The sequence below is a fragment of the Pseudophryne corroboree genome, chromosome 10 (assembly GCF_028390025.1).
Source record: "Pseudophryne corroboree isolate aPseCor3 chromosome 10, aPseCor3.hap2, whole genome shotgun sequence".
NCBI lineage: Eukaryota > Metazoa > Chordata > Amphibia > Anura > Myobatrachidae > Pseudophryne > Pseudophryne corroboree.
In genome coordinates this window covers 277,161,367-277,178,746 of record NC_086453.1, presented here as the reverse complement: position 1 = coordinate 277,178,746, position 17,380 = coordinate 277,161,367, and the positions used below count along the sequence as shown (strand labels likewise).

Here is a 17,380-nt window from a genome sequence, read left to right as displayed (position 1 = left end):
TGTGTAAAAAGGGGACACTGTCTGCCGTAATGTGTAAAAAGGGGATGCTGTCTGCTGTAATGTGTAAAAAGGGGAATCTGTCCGCTGTAATGTGTAAAAGGAGCTCTACCTGGCTGGTGTAGTGGTGCTACTGTGCAGCGTAATTTGTTTAATGGAGACTACTGTGCACCGTTATATGAATTGGTATTATTTTGTGGCCACACCCCTTCCCCATGAAGCCACACCCCCATTTTTGCACGCGCCTACGACGCGCACTGCTCGTTTTACATAGAGGGGGTGCTCTGATGCCGTTTCTTGCACACAGCGCTAAAATGTCTAGTTACGGCACTGTTGCTAGGTATCCATTTCCCTGGCCCTGAGCAGGTCCCCCTCACCAGATCCTCTCCAGGGGTGAGGGGGTGGACTTGGACGGGATGAGGGGGGGGGGAGGGGGGCAAAGCATTTCATTGCACCTGGGCCCACCGCTCGCTAGTTCCACCACTGTTCAGGTTTGTTAGCAAACCAAAAAAGCACACTAATGTGCAAAATCATGTTGCAGAGTAGGTGGGGCAGATGTAACATGTGCAGAGAGATTTAGATTTGGGTGGGCTATATTTATCTGTGCATGGTAAATACTGGCTGCTTTGTTTTTACACTGCAATTTAAATTTTGGTTTGAACACACCCCACCCAAATCTATATCTCTCTGCAGGTGTTACATCTGACCCACCTGCAGGGGTGGTCTTCTGTATGCCGGCGGTCGGGCTCCCGGCGCTCAGTATACCGGCGCCGGGAGCCCGACCGCCGGCATACCGACACTTATTTTCCCTCGTGGGGGTCCACGACCTCCATAGAGGGAGAATAAAATAGTGTGGCGCGCGTAGCGCGCCACCGTGCCCGTAGCGTGGCGAGCGCAGCGAGCCCGCAAGGGGCTCATTTGCGCTCGCCACACTGTCGGTCAGCCGGCGGTCGGGCTCTCGGCGCCGGTATGCTGGTCGCCGGGAGCCCGACCGCCGGCCAGCCGTAGTGAACCCCACCTGCAGTGCAGCATGGTTTTTGTGCTTTCTTGGGATTGCTAAAACCTCTGAATAAGGCCCTAAAGTTCATTTGCAGGAAAGCGTTAGTTAAAAAGGTGTACATAAACTTCCAGTTGGAGGTGAATGCCCATCCATATCTAACTTTGGGTCTGTCTGTCTATCATTATAATGTGGGTGTTTAATGGAAACAGACTATTAGACACGTTTCTTTAACTTGGAATTCCTTGTTTCTCAGTTAAAATGACACTGAATTCTTTAGACCTGGACAGGTTCTGTGACAAAGGATTAAGACAGACACCTTATTAAACATCTTGTAGCAGGTTAGAAAACAAGGACATCTTGAAAGGTCAGAGCCAGGCTGACAGGCACTGCTTCTGTACATCAAATTAAACAGAGTGAGTCAGAGTCTCAATTACTGTTCAGGAACAGCACCAACATCTTGTGGGAGATTCGCCCAATGGCAATTTGGCATCACACAGAGATCAGGATGTAATGAACTGAAGGTCAGGAGATCTCTGTGTTGCATAAGATTTCAGTCTGATGGATCATGTCTTCTTTTACTTGCCTAAGGAAGATCAAAACATATTGCTCTGAAAGAGAATGCATGTTATAACACCACATACAATGCTTGCAGTAAAATATGGATTCACAGTCTCACTACAAATAAAGTTCAGTGTTAGACACCAATATAGAAGAAAATCCCCTTAGGGGTTGCAAGATTACTAGAAAAGATCACTTGGATAATTAACATCAGATAATCTCCTTATAAAAAGATGGATTTACAGTTACACCACTTTGTGCGTCAATGTATAATAAATTATGTATACTGTGATAGAATCAACCTACATATTTGTCCTCATACATCATTGCTGCATGCACGCCAAACAGTCCCTCTCATCGCGGCTGGTCCTGTGAGACTCTGCTAGCACCGGGCATCTTTTTCCCCAAAAATGCATCTAATACCGCTTTTCCACCTGTAGCACGGGTTGCAGACGGGAGCCTGACACGGCTGTGACCCGTGCTACAGCCCCCTTTCCCACAGCGCTCACCAACCCGGCACATTGCCGGGTTGGTGACCCTGCTAGTGACGCGGCAGGGACGTCGCTGGGAGATCACATGATCTCCCAGCGCCGCCCTTCCATACACTGTGAACGGGAGCCATGTCGCATCGACACGGCTTCCGTTCACACTACACAGCTTACCGGGTTGAACACGTGTTCAACCCAGCAAGATACCCGGGTAGGATTCCCTCATCACTTGATCCGGGAATTTGCAGGGGGGCCGTTTCCACTAGGAAAAAAACACGGGTAAATGCGCGCTCCTGCGCATTTGCCCATGTTTTTAAAGCTAGTGGAAAAGGGGTATAAGTTGCAACGCAATGTGACTAGGACACACCAAGAGACAGTGCTGATTAATTTTATATGTGACACTTGTGTACTAAGAGTTTATTTACTAAGCCTTGAATGGAGATAAAGTGGATAGAGATGAAGTACCATCCAATCAGCTCCTATCTGCTATGTCACAGGCTAGGTTTGAAAAATGACAGTTAGGAGCTGATTGGCTGGTAATTTATCTCTGTCCACTCCATCCAAGGCTTAGTAAATAGAACCTATATCTGTTATTCAACAAGTCTCTGAATCTGTATATGAAGTGCTATGATGCAGCAACCATAGCTGTTTTACATGCCAAGTTCCATTGTGCTACATATATGGAAGTGTTGCCTATCAAATGAATAAACGCAGTCTTCTGGTGTATACGAGTTACATCGCGTTGCAACTAAAATACATTTTCAGGAAGAAAGACACAAAAAAAGATGCTGAAAGAGTTGCACAGGACCCAGAGCTGGCCCTAACCAATATGATGCCCTAGGCAAGATTTTGGCTGGTGCCCCCTAGCACCACCGCTGGTTCTACCTCTGACCTTGCACCTCTTTCCCAGCACCATCACCCCTCACCGATAGCAGTCCTTATTTTGGTGTTTGTACCCTCTATACTTTAAATAGGAACAGCTCGCACATTTGGCTCACAGCCCAAATAGGGGTGTGTTTTTGCTGGCAAGGGGCATGGCCACACAATAGTAACCCCAATTCCAATTACGCCACACAGTACTGCAACTTTATTCACATTTGATCATGCAATAGTGTCCATAATTCATATTACATACCACAGTAGTATCACTTTACCTTATAAACGTTACTCCTCACAGTAGAGCCCCTTATTCACATTACATCACACTGAATTGCTCCTTATTCACATCAGACCACACCCTATTGCTCTTTATTCACATTAGACGACACAGTAGTGCCCTTTCTATACGCAACGCCACATAGTAGAGCACCTTATACACATAATGCCACACATTAGTAATGCATTTATACACATTGGGGGTCATTCCGAGTTGTTCGCTCGCAAGCTGCTTTTAGCTAAGCCGCCGCCTACTGGGAGTGAATCTTAGCTTATCAAAATTGCGAACGAAAGATTAGCAGAATTGCGAATAGACACTTCTTAGCAGTTTCTGAGTAGCTCCAGACTTACTCGGCATCTGCGATCAGTTCAGTCAGTTTTGTTCCTGGTTTGACGTCACAAACACACCCATCGTTCGGCCAGACACTCCTCCGTTTCTCCAGCCACTCCCGCGTTTTTCCCAGAAACGGTAGCGTTTTTTCGCACACACCCATAAAACGGCCAGTTTCCGCACAGAAACACCCACTTCCTGTCAATCACATTACGATCACCAGAACGAAGATAAAACCTTGTAATGCCGTGAGTAAAATACCTAACTGCATAGCAAATTTACTTGGCGCAGTTGCACTGCGGACATTGCGCATGCGCATTAGCGACTAATCGCTCCGTTGCGAGAAAAAAATAACGAGCGAACAACTCGGAATGACCCCCATAATTCCACACAGTAATGCCCCTTACGCATATTAGACACCTTATTAAAGTCCTTATAAACATAATGCGCCGCACATTATGACAACCTTTATTAATGCCCTTTTACACATAATGTCCCTTATACATATGCCGCACATTATTAATGTCCTTATACACATAATGACACACATAGTGACACCTACACATTTGCTGCACATTATTAGTGCCCTTTACACATAATGACACACATACAGTAGTACCCTGTTACACATATGCCGCACATTATTATTGCCCTTATACACATAATGACACACATAGTGCCCCTTACACATATGTTGCACATTATGAATGCATTTTTACATGACACACATAATGCTCCTTACACATATTCTGAACACTACTGCACAACCAACCCACTCACATGCACACAGCACTCACACTGCTACTAACACTGTGACCTCTGCTTGGATACAGATGTGTTCTCATAAATCTTGCCTCAATGCTAACGTCGGACACCTTTTTTTAATGAAAATGCATCTTATTTGCATTGCTATGTGGCTAGGATGCACAAGCAGCTTCTGCTGATTAAAATGATATGCAGCATGCCTATAAACTGTGTGAGACTGTGGCTGTATCTGCATATGAAATGCTACACACAGAATATAGGCATGCCACATATCATTTTAATCAGCAGAATCTGCTTGTGCATCCTAGCCACATAGCAATGCAAATAAGATGCATTTTCATAAAAAAAGGTGCCCGACGTTAGCATTGAGGCAAGATGAAATAAAATGAGGCATCATTTTAATGCCCTAGGCAATTGCCTAGTTTGCCTATGCTTATGGCCGGCTCTGACAGGACCAGGCGGCTCAATTGTGCTAAGAATCTCATGCAGCGTGGCTTAGTGATGCTAGATATATGAGGACACACCTGCACGTGTCTCTGGTGTCAGTTTTGTGTCTTCAATGGAAGCCAATAGACGCTGTTATGCAGAAGGCCACCTCTGATCTGCTAAACTATTTTATCCCTCAAGGCTGTCACGCTGTCATTTTACTGTGTGTATGGGGCTAGCCTCTAGGTGGATAAGCTCATAGAGTTGTTGCCAGAGAAGAAGGAAGATCCACTGGAGCTGCCATCTCAACTGTAAGGTATTTTCTAGACCTCATTTGTATGTGCCTACACCAACACCCTGATTACCACACTAGTGGGCCACCTGTTCAGTATTAGGATTATAGGATCCTCCCACAGAGGACTGAATAGTAGTGGACTACTTAGGCCTATCCTAATAGGACTAGATTATTTTAGAGGATGAACATGGTGGTCTGTAGAGCATGGGTGTACTACGATATCCCGGCTGTCAGGATCAGGCGCACAGCATACCGGCACCGGGATCCCGACCGCAGGAATGCCGGCAGCAGAGTGAGCGCAAAAGAGCCTCTTGCAGGCACAGTGGCACGCTATGCGTGCCACGCTATTTATTCTCCCTCCAGGGGTGTCGTGGACACCCCAAGAGAGAGAGTAGTTGTTGGTATCCTGGCGGTCGGGATCCCGGTGCCGGTATGCTGAGCGCTGGGATCCCGACAGCCGGGATATCAAATGGTTTCCGTAGAGCATACTTGCCAATTTTTTTGTTTCTTTCCCTCTGGGTAAGTGCCTAGAGGGAAGATGTGAGTTAGTTACTGAAGGGGGCATTAGGCAGCAAATTGCAAGTTAAAGAAGGTGGGGCAAAGCCAAGAAGACATGGGCTGGGATGTAATGGAAGCCGATAATGCCGCCCGGAAAATTATCGCACCACATCTGATATTACAAATGTGCGTCTATGTACCGGAATTTGGGCAATGTAATGGCATGCATATATTTCCCGTTTACAGCATCTCGGATTCGGGGTGTTGCAGTAATTAGACTAGAAAATGTCCGCTATTTACGGACCAACCGAAATATGTCTTTTAGTATAGGAGGACCACAGTATCAGAGAAAGTCACCCATTGCCCCCCAAAAGTCCCATGATTTAAGCAGCACACAACATAAACAATCCCAAGTGTGTAATTGCAACTATATTTAATTATGTTGCAGTGTCTGGCTGGAATACATTGTAGCATAACATTTTGTGTGCAAATCCAGTTGCTATTACACATAGACTATAGGCATGCTGCATAGCATTTTAAACAGCTTCTTGTGTATCCTATTCACATCGTTTTGCTTCTAAAACGAAGCGATGCGAATAGGACACACATGCAGCTCTAGAGGGAGCTACTCGTCGCTGCAGGGGTCGCAGTGGCTGCGTGTGACATCACGCCGCTGCCGCGGCCCGCCCCCCCCCAATGTTCCGGCCACGCCTGGGCCATCACCCAGTATCAGTAAACACAGAACCATGCAGCTAATTTACATAGGCCATATGAGCCTGTGGCGTTTCAACCAGGAAGATCAACTGTAGAAAATTCAGCATGAGAGTTATTGATAATACAAGTAAAATGTTTCCATTTTGTTAGCAAAGCAGACATTCTAAAATACTGAATGGCAGGGGGTGAAGATGGGTTGTTATTTTCCAGCTGCTAGCTATCCCACATTTGCTGAGCAGCAGCCTCTGCCTGTGTGCTTGAGGGGGAGCAATCCCTTAATTTGCCCCTGGCGGATGGGCTGCCAGAGCCCCCTTGTTCCCGAAGGGGCGTGATGCAGAGGCGTAGCTAGGGTTTTCGGAGCCCAGGGCAAGATGGAAAATGGTGCCCCCCAAAAAAAAAACCACACCAAAAGAAGCATGTGCGTGCGCCGAGAAAAAATGAGCGTGGCCACACACCAGAAGGGGTGTGGCCACGCACCATAAGGGGTGTGGCCACGCACCAGAAAGGGTGTGGCCACTGAAAATGGCCCACAGTGCCAGTTACATTGCCCCACAGTGCCAGATACAATTCCCCACAGTGCCGGATACATGCCCCACAGTGCCAGATACATTGCCCCACAGTGCCAGATACATTGCCCCACAGTGCCAGATACATGCCCCACAGTGCCAGTTACAATGCCCCACAGTGCCAGTTACATTGCCCCACAGTGCCAGATACAATGCCCCACAGTGCCAGATACAATGCCTCACAGTGCCAGTTACATTGCCCCACACTGCCAGTTACATTGCCCCACAGTGCCAGATACATGCCCCACAGTGCCAGTTACATTGACCCACAATGCCAGTTACATTGCCCCACAGTGCCAGATACATGCCCCACAGTGCCAGTTACATTGACCCACAATGCCAGTTACATTGCCCCACAGTGCCAGATACATGCCCCACAGTGCCAGTTACATTGCCCCACAGTGCCAGATACATACCCACAGTGCCAGTTACATTGCCCCACAGTGCCAGATACATGCCCCACAGTGCCAGTTACATTGCCCCACAGTGCCAGTTACATTGCCCCACAGTGCCAGTTACATGCCCCACAGTGCCAGATTCATGCCCCACAGTGCCATTTACATTGCCCCACAGTGCCAGATACATGCCCCACAGTGCCAGATACATGCCCCACAGTGCCAGTTACATTGCCCCACAGTGCCAGTTACATGCCCCACTGTGCCAGATACATGCCCCACTCAGTGCCAGATACATGCCCCACTCAGTGCCAGATACATGCCCCACTGTGCCAGTTACATGCCCCACTCAGTGCCAGTTACATGCCCCACTCAGTGCCAGATACATGCCTGGTGCCGGTTCGCTAGCCAATCAGAGCTCGCGGACCGGCAGTCAATCCGGAGCCGGTCCACAAGCTCTGATTGGCTAACGCCGCCGGAGACCGGACACAGCAGCGCTGCTGGCAGCGCTGCTAGTTCTGAAGCGGCGGTGAGGGGAGGGAGAGACGCTGCGCTCTCCTCCCCTCACATTTCGGCTTGACAGGGGCAAGTGGGGCATGATGCCCTGGCCGCCGCCCCCCTCTCCTGGGCCTGCCAAGGCACCCAGGGCACGTGCCCTACTCGCCCTACCCTAGATACGCCTCTGGCGTGATGACACTTCCAACAATTAGGCCATACCCCCAAAATATTGCCAGGGCCCTCTACAGCTATGGGCACCCTCCATGCCACACTGCCTACAGCAAAGGCAAATTTTACATATAGTTTCACTGTGCTGGTGTTCTCTCTTATCCACATAGACAGAGGGGATTCATTCAATTTGCCGACTGTCGGGATTCCGGCGGCCAGGATACCGACAGCCGACAATGCTGCCAGCCAGAATCCCGGCAAAACAGAATTATTCCTACTCATGGGTGTCCATAAAACCCATAGAGTGTGAATAGATCCTGTGGTGAGCGCGGCGAGCCACTGAGCACGCAGTGTGGCGAGCGCAAGCCAGCCCGCAAGGAGACTCTTTGCACTCACCCTGCTGCCGCCACTCTGGCTGGGGGGAGATGCCGCTGTTGGGATATTAACAGCCGGCATCCCGCCCGCCGTTAAATCATGCTGACAGAGAGCTCATTGCTACATTTCTCATCTCTAACAGATGACCCTCATCAGTTTCCAGGGTCTAGTTCCCATTTTGATCTTACGGTGTTACTCGGTGTGGTAGCTGGAGGCAAATAGCAGTCTTTTTCAAGTGCAGCACTTTATAAATAATTCATCAGAACAGTTGATGCCTAGAACTAAGGTATCAGTTCATCAGCAACATTTACAGTAGTACACAGGTACAGGTCACTGAATGGAAGGCTGTTAGGTGTAATCATGTATTTTTGGTAAAAGCTGAATATACTGAAGAACAGACCTCGATAGCTGGGGCTGGCTGGACTGATTGCTGCGCGCATGTGAGTTATATTTTAGATTGGGGGCCTGCTGTGACCGGCAATGTAACAGATCCTTTCCATATAGGAGAGAAGATTTATTAAACCTTTGAGAGAGATGAAGTGGGTAAGCTGCTTATAGAAACCTATCAGCTTCTAATTATCATTTATGTATCGCAGCCTATAAAATGACAGTTTGAAGCTGGCTTGTTGCTATGGGCAACTTCTCAACATTTTCTCTCTGGAAGGTTTGATACATTTTTTCTCTGGGTGTTAATGTCATACAAGGAGTATACATGTAGTATTATATAAAGCAAGTGTGTTCAGAAAGACCACCCAAATATATCCATATACAGTATATTGCCAGACCGCACCTCCTAAAAGGCGGCTTAACACCGCCGTCCAGCCCTCTCCCACCCAGCGACCGGTGCATGCGCAGTTCCGAAACGATCGCTGCGCTGCAACAAACTGCAGCGAGCGATCGGGTCGGAATGACCCCCTTGGTAAGAGCTGTCCTTTGCGATAGGAGGACTTCCGCCTTCTGCAAATGCATAGAGTGACACACTACTGGGGATGCTGAGAGGGATTTAATTGAATCCCTCTCAGGGGGAAGAATGAAAGAAGCCCAAGGGCCTCTATTGGGTAATGGCATCTAATGATGTCATTGCCCATCGCATTCTGTAGCTTGGTGCCTATAAGAAAAACGGCAAAACCTTTGAAAACTGAATTCTCTGAGGTTTGACCGCAGTTTTATCTTTGCTGCATCCCGCTCATAGACATTGTATCAATGCCTTCTATAATAATCCTGTTTTCTAACACAAACGTAAAAATTCAGAGTGTCACGCTCGGCTGGAAATGAGTCTCCGGCGACTGAGGTTTGCCTGAGGAAGCGGACACTTGCGAGGGAAGAAGACGAGGTGGCTGGATGTAATTCCTACTCATGGGTCAGGAGCAATGGAAGTGGAGACTACCGAGATGGAATAGTCACTGTAAATAATGAACTGTGGGTGGTAATCTGTGACTTGGAAAACTGAAGACTGTGAGCTGTGGCTTGGATAACGAGGCTGAAGAGCACGGTAACTGTCGATGACCAAGATCCTTGAAGAATCAATATTACCGAGTACGCCCCTCTCAGATGGTATCAGGTTAGGGACGGCGGGACTGCTGCAATCAGAAAGACAGAGGCAGAGCAAAGCTGGAGAGTAACCAACGCACTGAAGTAACCTGGGAGCACAGGGCTTGAAATCCTACACCTAAGTAGTAACTTGAAGCACTGGCTCTCATAACCTGAACCAGCTCCCTTTTAAGAGGAGAGATCTCCCTGGATTGGCTGGACAGAATGAGCATGCGCAATAGGTTCAAGCTTTGGTCTCCAACATGGCCGCCCCTGTACAGCAGACACATTTTAGTGTTTACCACCAGAACTTCCCCTGGCTTTTCCAGAAGCTGCACCCTAGTGCCAGCAAGCCCGCTGCAGCAGCCTCCAGCTATTACGAGCGGACCCGCCACAGCATCCCCTCACCGCCGCACACGGACCCGTCGCAGCAGCCCAGCACTGCCGCTGCCCGCCAGACACCTGAGCAGCTCCAATCGTACGGTAAGGCTCCGGGACGTGACACAGAGAACCGCATTAAGGGGGTTATTCACTAAGGATTGCCGATTCTGGTTTTTGGCAGAATCTGCAATCCTTTCTTATCACTTGCTGGGGCCTCCCATCAAAGCACAAGGCCGACCAGCATGCTAAATGGCCTGCCCAGTGGCTGAGACCGCAATTTAATTGCGGTCACACCAACTGTGGATGACCCCCTGCTGCCACAGCTAGTCTGCATATGCAGGCGGTCCACCACCATTATCTTAATTGGAGCGGCTGTGAGTGATGTTACACAGCCGCCCCAAAAATGCCACTGACCTGCCCCTGTTTTCCCCATGCCGACCCGTCAACGCTCCATCGCTGCCCCCCCCCCCCCGCCTGTTAATCAGGCAGAGGCATTCACAGCCAGTACAATCAGATCGCATTGGCTGCTAGCACACGTGCAGGACGGGACCTGTGCATGTGCTCTAGTGCTGCCATTGGGGTTATTGCGGTTGTACCGATTAGCGATGTGACCTGAATAAGCCCCTAAGTCAGCAGCAATTACACTTTATACACAGAACTAAGAGGGGATATTTGTTTGTCTGCTGAGCTATACTCATGTATGTGACCGCACTTCCCCATCCATCTGCTTGTTCAAATATCTGTCATCATTATCAGCTCAAACTTAGGCCAGCTGTATGACCACAGGTATATGGTGCACGAGCAGTCACACATTCAAACAGGTATGGGTAAAGGGGTGCTTTATGGTGGTGGTGAAGGAGGGGGTAGGGCACATGACTCCCTTACCTCTTAACCCCTGTCACTGCTGAGGGATTTCTTACCCTTGTGCTGAGGTCATTTTCACGTTTTACACTCATCACATTCCAACATTAATAACAATGATTATCATTATGCAGTATGCCCACAAATTATACTTTGTTGGCAGAAGACTTTGTATTTGCAGAAAATACCATTAGTCTTTTTATTCATTCTAACAGAAAAAAAAAATTCCTACAACCCATGCATGGAAAATTCTGTTTTCCGCAATGCAGGCTACAATTGTCTGATCACAGGTGATGACCAGAAAATAGCCACTAGTGGGCCACATGACTGGAAAAATAGAATTTCCTGCTTTAAAATGTGGGTGCCCACCCAGTTGCCAGTGTCATTATGGGGGTGAGTGGGCATGTACAACAATCAAAAGCTACATTTTCTGTAGGGCAGGGTAACACGTGTGATCACCTATGGAGTAAATGTACTGTATGAAGCAGCGATAAGAGTGGAGAAGTGAGCCAGTGGAAAAGTTGCCCATGGAAACCAATCAGCATTGAAGTAACATTTATAATTTGCATACTATAAAATTATACAGAGCAGCTGATTGGTTGTCATGGGCAACTTCTGCATTGGCTCACTTCTCCACTCTTATCACTGCTTCATACATTTACCCCATATACTGTATCTAGTAGGGGGCCACATCCTTTGAAATCAGTGCACCCCTCTTCTATCTTATATGGTAGCAGAGATAGAGGGTCTTAAAGCACCTCCCCCTCACCCGTTTCATTGTTATTTTGTTAATGGCACTTCCTGGAACTGGTGGGGAAGGTTAGTTTTACCTGGTTTTATTAGTACCCCAAAAGGTGGATGAAGAGTCTCACTTGTCATCCACAGATTAGCGCTACTTCGGACTGTTTATCCGAAGCAAAGGGAATACAACCCTGCATATACTGTATCTGGTGCAAAAAATCAGTCTGAAAACAGGAAAACTGCGTATGTCTACAAGTCCAATTATACGTTGTACACTTCTCCAGGATTCATACATCTGCCCCAATGTGGGCAGCTGCTCATTAAAGGATATTCTAAGTATCTTTCTTCAAATATTATAGACAACTCAGGATAAGCTGAAATAATTTGGGATAGCAGTGGTTCTATCTGGAACTCAATATTGGTCAATTTATGTTACAGAAATTATGTTATACAAGAGAAAAGCTGATGATGTGTACATCCTAAGCCACAGTCTACCCGAGGCTGTGTTCTGGAGGAGGACAGAGCAGTGCAGGGTCTGGGAGATGCCCAGTGAGCAGCAGTCTCTCTTCCTGGACATGATTACAATCTTCCCGCTCCCCCTGGGTCCTGGCTCCTCTCCCCCTGCTCCAACTGTAATCTGTGTTTCCTGCGGCAGTTGCTAAGGAAGAGGAGGAAGCGAGCCACCCGGTGCGCTCCTAACCTTGCCCTGTTCCCCGGAGCCAGGCACTGTGACCTGAATGGATGGGTATGGAGAGAAGGGCCGTACTATGAGCCCCCTGCACCTCCTGCTACTGCTTGCCCTCTGGGAGGAGTAGGACACAGGTGAGAAGGCTAGTTATATGTCCGGGTCAGGCTGTCAGGAATGATGGCGGTGGCGTAAGAAGTTCCTGGGTTGACAGAGCGGTCCCGGGAACTGGACATGGCGAGATTTGCAGGTTACTTCCTGCTGGTGGGGTATGACCTAAACAAGCGAGGTGAAATGGGTGGGACCATTTGGGGAGAAAGAGGGGGTGGTGGTACGGTCAAGGGCTTCTAGGAAGTTATACACACCTGGAGGTGAGAGGGATAGATATCTGGGTGATGTGGGGTGGGTAGAGATTGGGGGTCTTTATAAGTGTAGAATATGCTCTAGAGATAAATCCTGTATGTTGTGCTATAAGCACATTGTAAAATACTGTAGTACCCTGAGATAAGTGGACTGACCTAAGTAATATAAGGTGATACTTTACTAACTCTAATACCCTAACCCAGGGGTGGGGAACCTTTGGCCCTCCAGGTGTTGTTGAACTACGTATACCAGACTGCCTTGCTACAGTTTTTCTATTTGGCAATGCTAAAACTGTTGCAAAGCATGCTGGGATGTGTTTTTCAATAACAGCTGGAGGGTCGAAGGTTCCCCATCCCTGCCCTAATCCTAAAGAGCAGACTGGATGTGCCATATGGTTCTTATCTGCCATCAAATTCTATCTTTCTATATTGTCAGATGCATTATGTATTGGCACCCTGGAGGGCTGTCTGCCCATCATCCATGCTCATCTCCTAGCTGAGCATTTTAGCACTATTACTCACTATTATCACTATTACTACTTATTTCAGGCCCTCCACATCTTAATGCTTATACCCCGGCGTTCTAATGCGGTCACACACGGCAGACCTCTTAATGATATTTTTTCCATTTTATCCTGGTTATTTATTGGTAAAGTGGTAACATATTCCACGGCCACAGCCAGGTTATAACAATGTGACGTGCATTTAACTTCTCCTCATAATGGGAGGGGGGGGGGCTATTTTGTCAGTCCCGGGCTCCACAATTTCTTTCTGATGGCTGCCCTGGCCTTACCTGTTAGTCAGCGTGACTCTTGTTGTGTATATATTGTTTGATAAATTGACATTGCCAGCAACTGATTTTCCATTACACTTTAGAGTACACTCAAGAATTCAAGAGGAATTTAGCTCTGAGACCATTACGGTTTTCAGAAGAAGACATATACTGTACTTGCCCAAGTCTATTTCTAAATCTAATGAGGATTACACATCTCCTCTGTGGTGCTGAATCAATGGTTTGGTGGACCAGCTAATGCTCTCACTAGTCTACACCTTTCATTGATCGCAGTGCAGGAGGCTAATACGTGCCATGTGACGGAGTGTTCTGCTTACATAATATTACTGAGCTTTTTCAGTGCAGCTATTGAACTCCCTTCTCATGTTGCTGGTTTGTCCTACAGTTGAACACATGCCCTCTTGTCTGCAGAGAGCCAGTACTATGTGCTCACTGATCTGTCCTCCACTCCTACCCGTTCGTCTGAGCCTGAAACCTTCCCGGGAGATGGATTTTCTGGCACCTGCCAAACTCTGGATGGGTTCTGACCTTTGTAACTCTCAGCGTGAAGCTTCATCAACAGGACCCCCTTCCATTCTCCTCCGCCAGCCTTTTCATGGAAAGAGAAAGCGGAGGGGAGAGAGCCTTTCAAAGGTACAATCGGTGAGGTTAATAAGAGGGATCCCGCAGGGGAAGCAGGCTGGGGGGAGAGCCAGCAATAACCTTTTCTATGGAAATAGGTGTCAATCAAACCAAGCCATTGGAAGGTAGACGTGTCCCTGCACTGCAGCCGCTGTTTGTGTTTTCTCTTTTCCTGCAGTGAGACAAAACATTTAGTTGAGAAAATAGCTTGTCTGAGGCAAACTGTAACCCTTTCTAGAACTACCACATAACTGGGAATTAGTACCATCAGCAGAAGACACATCTAGCAACAGAACATAGATAACACCCTCTTCATAATAGCATGCCCAAGAGAGAAAGATCAGGACAGGTATTCAACACACAGTAATTAACATAATTATTCAATTAGCTTGGGTATGCGTATCGCAGATCTGCTCATCTACTGTGGGTGTTTAATTACCAAGTATAAATATCATATTACCATGAACAAATGCTATTATCAGGACAGGCGCTAACAGTACTTTCAGAATTACAGACATATAAATATCAGGACTGAAGATTTGTTTCTGCATAATCAGTCCCTTTCAGCGGACTGTATGGCTTTGATAGAACTGGGATGCAAGTTAAGCTGATCTGCCTACAGATTATCTGTTACTTTATAATGGGAAAGTCTTATGAAAATCATGACTGGGATCATTCTCCTGGTATTACCAAAATGCAACTAGGTAGACAGTGAAAGCAGGTGTCTTATTGGTTGTTCTGATACAATGCACAGCTTGCACATACTGTAAACACAGTGTTAGTAAATTAGCCATGAGACATACAGCTGTGCTTTGCGCATACTTGCCTACACCCCTGGAAGTTGTGGGAGACTCCTGATTTTTCAGGTAGTCCTCTGCACCCCCAGGAGAGTAGGTTACTCTCCTGTATCACACACACTTCCTAGCAACGTGAGAAGGATTGCAGTGAAGTGGACAGAATCATAGCACTGTATGGACGGGGTGGGGCATAGCATTGTAGGCGCATTGGGGTGTGGCTGGTGGCAAGATGGGATGTCCAGGAGGCAACCGTGGACTGTCTGGGGGTGTGGCCGACGAGGAAGTGGGCAGTCTGTGGGCATGGCATCACAACCGTGTCATCATGGCTCGGCTCCCCGCTATACAGTGCAGAGAAGATAGTCAGAGAGAATCGCGTCATTGGATCCCCTCGGACTGCCCGCTTTTTCTCGGCTGTGGGCGGCCAAGGAAGGGGGGGGGGTGGTTGTGGTTGAGAGGATGGCAGGGAAAACGGGAAACTTTCCGACGTTTACGGGGGGCCAGGAGGGCCACCGAATTTTTGGGAGCCTTCCCGCCTTTCTGGGAGGGTAGGCAAGCATGGGGTGGGGCTTAATGATGCATCATTTAGCCCTTCCTCCTCCCTGCAAATCTTGGCATTTTTAATGGTGGGGACGGGGCCTAATGACATGAAAGTTAAGCTCTGCCCCCCCATAGTGGCCAGCAGTGTCTTTCTCTGTCTCCCCATTGGGAAAAGCCCAGAGAGGAGATAGAGACAGTCGGTTAGTATGGATTTGCGGTGTGCCCTGAAGCAATCTGCTGGGCTTGATTCCTGTTCTTGTTTTTCTATAGTGCCAGCCACAGCTATAGTGCCAGCCACAGCTATAGTGCCAGACGCACGTTCATAGTGCCAGCACACCCAGGCCTGCCAGCACAAATTGTAGTGCCCAGTACAAATGAAACAAAGGAAGTTGTGTGGTCTTCGTGAAGCCCAGTTTCTCTAGCTGTCGCATCCCGAATAGGCCAAGGCATCATGACAGTCTATGGCGCAGACGCAGATGTCCGGGAACATGACACTTAGTGATTTCTGCTGCACAGATGGAGCAGTAAGTAATATAAGCATAGCGAATGTGTAAGTGTGTGCGGTTTGGGCCCTCCTGGGAATGTATGCCAGTCCAGTGGACACAGAGGTGTAGCTTGTAACCCTGGTGTAAGCATATACTATGATGTCCCCACTGTACTGAACTGCACCACATGTCCCTTACGTGCACCTCAGACCACCCATAATACCCTCAAGACCTCTACAAATGCAACTAGAATACCTTTTGTCACTCATACATACCAATCAATATATCCCACATGTCACTGTTGCGGACTATCCTGGTGAGATGATGGCGTAAACAGAGGGATGACATCACATAACCATCTCATGAACTCCATTGTCACTGGTGGGGGCAGGCTATGTAAAATTAAATGTACATAACAGTTGTTGAAAATATATATACAATTTAAATGTAAATACTATGACGTATGGAGTTCTCAAATAGACCCTTTATCCACCACTAGCCCTCTATTTCAAACAAATAATTAAAAACATAAATATTAAAGTCCAAGTGTTGTCCCTTTTCTCTGCATATTGTTTTAATCAGCCACAGAACCTGTGTAATCCATGAGCGTCCCAGGTAAAAAGGATAATATGGTCACTCTATGTATAATGATGCAATTCTCCACAGCCCACTTAGTGGCCACCTGTATCTCCCCTTCAAGAGGTGTTGGTGGTGGGGATTGCAGGTTAGGGGGCGCTAGGCTGAAGCCTTGCCTAGGGTGCAGAGAAACCTTGCACCAGCCCTGATTGGGGTCCACCCCTGCCATTGTCATGGTTTCATTGCTGATCATGGGCACTACAAATTGTGTGAGTCCCCAGACTAGCTTGTCAGCGAGTGCATTAGCCATCCCTTGCAGCTCGGGAACAGCAGGATAGAGTGACCCCAGCAAGAAATTCCTAGGCTTAGTGTGTTTCTATGCTGACTGGTGCCTTTGTCATAGATCAGTTGCACAGCTTGTCTTCTGACCATCCGTCTTTCTCACCCCAGATCAGATCCTAACCTTGATATTGGGACACCTGCCCTGATCTTTCTTGGACTGTATTTATGCCTTGTACCATAATTTCTGCCGCTTTTTGCGTCAGCTACATAGGCAAACGCAGCTTGGCCAGAAGCTCAAATTATAACAACTGCAACACAATAACAATAGTCTAGAATACGATTACTAGAGAGTAGCTACCAGGAAGAAGAGACAGGTGCCTTACAATGAGAAGGGGGAATGTGTGCAGACAAAAAGACCAGTGTGTATATATATATATATATATATATATACACACACACACACACACACACACACACACACACACACACACGTATATATA

The 17,380-nt window shown here is 47.6% G+C and overlaps 1 long non-coding RNA gene across 1 annotated transcript; it reads right to left on the bottom strand.

Moving 5' to 3' along the window:
- Positions 1-1,079: 1,079 nt before the first annotated feature.
- LOC134965523 (uncharacterized) lies at positions 1,080-16,410 on the bottom strand. The gene is made up of 3 exons (XR_010188422.1): positions 16,298-16,410; positions 14,285-14,375; positions 1,080-1,580 (listed from the first exon to the last, which is right to left on the bottom strand). It is a non-coding gene; the product is annotated as an uncharacterized LOC134965523 (long non-coding RNA).
- Between the last annotated feature and the right edge of the window lie 970 nt (positions 16,411-17,380).